This window comes from Salmo salar, chromosome 16 (genome assembly GCF_965601325.2).
Source record: "Salmo salar chromosome 16, fSalSal1, whole genome shotgun sequence".
NCBI classification, from domain to species: domain Eukaryota; kingdom Metazoa; phylum Chordata; class Actinopteri; order Salmoniformes; family Salmonidae; genus Salmo; species Salmo salar.
Genome location: NC_138306.1, coordinates 28,801,277 through 28,805,728, shown reverse-complemented (window position 1 = coordinate 28,805,728; position 4,452 = coordinate 28,801,277).

Sequence of the window (4,452 nt, the reverse complement as noted above, 5' to 3'; positions counted from 1 at the left end):
CATCTTTTAGTTGTCTCATTAAATGGTTTCAATAACTATATATACAATTTATAGTTGGTTAGAAGTTAAGTCATTGAAATTTGGAGCTATTAAAATTGAAAATATTGTCCCATGTACAGTGCCTGTACAAGTATTCATACCCCTTTACTTATTCCATATTTTGTTGTGTTACAGCCTGAATTCAAAATGGATTAAATTGTTTTTCCATACCCATCTACACACAATATCCCATAATGAAAAAGTGCAAACATGTTTAGAAATGTTTTCACATTTATTCTGAATGAAATATGGAAATCTAATTTGCATAAGTATTTAAACCCGAGTCAATTCTTTGTAGAAGGACCTTTGGTGGTGATTACTTGCACATGTCTGTAACAGCTTTGCACATCAGGATTTAGGGATTTTCTCCCATTCTCCCTTGCAGATTTTCTCAAGCTCTGTTAAATTAGATGGGTAGCAGCGGAGAACAGCAATCTTCAAGTCTTTCCACAAATGTTCATTGGGATTCAGGTCTGGGCTTTGGCTGGGCCACTTAAGGACTTTCACATTCTTGTTCTGAAACCATTCCAGTGTTGCTTTGGCTGTATGCTGGGAGCCATTGTCCTGTTTTAATTTAAATATTCACCCCATTCTAAAGTCATTTGCACTCTGAAGCAGGTTCTCATCAAGGATTTGCCTGTATTTGGCTCCATTCATTGTTCCCTCTATCCTTACCAGTCTCCCAGTCCCTGCCGCTGAAAAGCATCCACATACAGTAGCATGATGCTGCCACCACCATGCTTCACAGTAGGGATGGGATTAGACGGGTGATGAGCTCTGCCTGGTTTTCTCCAGATATAGAGCTTTGCATTCAGGCCAAATAATTAAATTTTTTGTCTCATAGAACCCCTGAATATTTAGTCTTATGCTCTTGGAGTCTTTCACGTGTCTTTTTGCAAACTCCAGGCGTGCTGTCGTGCCTTTTCCTCAGGAGTGGCTTCCGTCTGGCCACTCTTCCGTAAATGTCAGATATGCGAAGTGCTGTAGAGATTGTTATCCTTCTGGCAGGTTCTCCCATCTCAGCCAAGGAACTCTGTAGTTCTGTCAGTGTGGTCATTGGGTTCTTTGTCACCTCCCTGACCAAGGTCCTTGCCTGGTTGCTCAGTTTGGTTTGAAGACCAGCTCTAACCAGTCTGGGTAGTTCCATATTTTTTGAATTTCCCAAGGATGGAGACCAGTGTGTTCTTCAAAACCTTCAACAGTCTATAAATTGTTTTATCCCCTTCTCCAGATATATGCCTCATCACAATTCTATCTCAGAGATCTGTGGACAGTTCTTTGGACTTCATGGTATAGTTTCTGGTCTTACATGCACTGTCAACTGTGGGACCTTATATAGACAGGTGTGTTTCTTTCCAAACTGAACAAAAATATGAATGAAACATGTAAAGTGCTGGTCCCATGTTTCATGAACTGAAATAAAAGATCCCAGAAATGTTTAATGTGCACAAGAAGGGTATTTTTGGCAAATCTTCTGCACAAATCTGTTTACATCCTTGTTAGTGAGCATTTCTCCTTTGCCAGGTGTGGTATATCAAGAAGAGGATTAAACAGCATGATCATTACACAGGTGCACCTTGTGCTGGGGACAATAAAAGGCCACTAAGATGTACAGTTTTGTCACACAACACAATGTCACATGGAATTTGCATGCTGACTGCAGGAATGTCCACCAGAGCTGTTTCCAGAGAATTTAATGTTCATTTCTTTACCATAAGTCACCTCCAACATAGTTTTAGAGAATTTGGCAGTATGTTCAACTGGCCTCACAACTGCCGACCACGTGTAACCACACCAGCCCAGGACCTCCACATCCAGCATCTTCACCTACGGGATCGTCTCAAACCAACCACCTGAACAGCTAATGAAACTGAGGAGTATTTCTGTATGTAATAAAGCCCTTTTGTGGAGAAAAACAAATTCTGATTGGCAGGGCCTGGTTCCCCTTGCGGGGTCATATGCCGTCCCAGGCCCACCCATGGCTGAGCTCCTGCCCAGTCATGTGAAATCCATAGACTAGGGCATTATTTATTTATTTAAATTGACTGATTTCCTTAAATTAACTGTAACGCAGTAAAATTATTGAAATTGTTGCATGTTGCGTTTATATTTTTGTTCAGTATAAATCATGTCCAAACCACCGGTGGACTCCAATCAAGCTGTAGTGACATCTCAATGATGTTTAAAGGAAATTAGACACACCTGAACTCAATATGGAGTGTTGTGGCAAAGGGTTGTGAATGCTTATGTAATTTACATATTTCTGTATTTAATTTTCTATAAATTTGCAAAAATGTCTTAACATGTTTTCACTTTTTCATTATGGGGTATTGTGTGTAGATGGGTGAGAAAGAAATCCACTTAATCCATTTTGATTTCAGGCTGTAACACAACAAAAAGTGGAATAAGTCAAGGGGTTTCTGAATGCACTTTACTGACGGTCCCTAAGTGATACTGAATGTCAAACCAAATTGACCATGGGCATTATGGTCGGGTCGCATACTTGGGTGCTGTCAGCTGTAGGTATGTGGAAAGTATTGAATTATACAATGGGTGGGTCTAATCCTGAATGCTGATTGGTTAAAACCGCATTCCAGCCGGTGTCTATTCCCCAAGTTACCACGGGCTAAATATATTACTTTAAAATACCTATTTAGTCTGTTCCATCTGACTGCGCAATCCACTGTCTCATCAGCCCAGCCAGGCAATTTATAAACTTGATCTCCACTATAAAAAACATCTAGACATTATCTCACAATTCCTTTAGGCTAACATTTAGTTTTAAACAGCGAGATTTGTATAAACCTTGCTTTCTGTCCCTCCGACATTTGCAACATTGTTTCAATATTTAAATTCCATCTCCAGCTGTCCCATAGTAATGGACGTGTTGGGACGAGGCAGACAGGCAGGCAGCGTTTCTCATCCAGTCGAAATCATGAATCAAGCTGGCATCATTTTATGGATATATACAAAGAAATTGACATTTAAAAAAGGTCAAACGAAACGAAGTGCAGCTAGTTTGCAATATTTCCAGTTTCAGTTTGAAGTGATTGTGTTGTTGGCTAGCTCCTCTGAACAACAGTGTCCTGACAAGAGAGCACATTTTCTATGCCAGGTGAAATCGCGCCTCATTAGCTCATTGTTTGGATGTTTCCAAATAACTGTCACTAGAAAACAGTTAAACAAAAGCAAATGCAGCTACTGTTGTTATTCTTGCTGCAATGTTTGACGTGACCGTAAGTTAGCCGTAATTGGCTAGTGAGCAAGCAAGGGATAAGAACTGGCAACGGAGCTTTTAAAAGGAACGACTGGGTCGCGTCCATAGATACAGAACACAAAGACTGAACGACTGGGTCGCATCTCTGGCAACCGAACAGATAGAACGAACGACCAGACAGCTTGGGTAGCAACCCTAGATTTGTGGACTATATCTTGTGGAAGGATGAAATAGCATTAATAAATTAACCAAAATTAAAAAAAAATATGAAAATATGTCAATCATTATTTGAATATGTTAGTAACCCGTTGTATAAAAGTGATAATGCCCTTGAAGCCGGTGTTTGGAGGATATATTGGCATGGTTTGCCGGCCTGAGACGGCAACCGTGCTAATATATCCTCCAAACACCGGCTTCGAGGGCATTATCCCTTAAATAAACCCAACCGTACAGTTCACTCCGTGACATACAAGTTTTTCCTATCACCTTGCAAATCTACGTTTTGGACGAGACTGACTTTATGACCAAATAAATCTTATTTATACTTTACAATACATTTTGTACACTCTAATAAAGGTTTCTGGCCCATATCGATGCCAGATAGGCCGTTTTCAAAACGAGAAGTTGCTTTTTAGGGGCATAACTTGTGGTTACAATAGTTTAAGGTCTTAAAAATATATGGGTGATTTTGCAACTACAGGCTTTTTTTTGTCCCAGGTTAATTATTTTTTATTTTGACATATATCAAGTAGTTAATAAAATAACCTTAAAGGCCCAGTGCAGTCAAAATGTGATTTCCTGTGTTTTAAATACGGGAAAATCAACACACCTACTAATTCCATTTTTTTTTTAATGTTTACTATTTTCTACATTGTAGAATAATAGTGAAGACAACAAAACTATGAAATAACACATATGAAATTATGTAGTAATCAAAAAAGTGTAAAACAAATCAAAATATATTTTATATTCTTCAAAGCAGCCACCCTTTGCTTTGATGAAAGCTTTGCACACTCTTGGCAATCTCTCAACCAGCATAATGAGGTAGGTACCTGGAATGCATTTCAATTAACAGGTGTGCCTTGTTAAAAGTTAATTTGTGGAATTTCTTTCCTTCTTAATGCGTTTGAGCCAATCAGTTGTGTTGTGACAAGGTAGGGGTGGTATTCAGAAGATAGCCCTATTTGGTAAAAAAA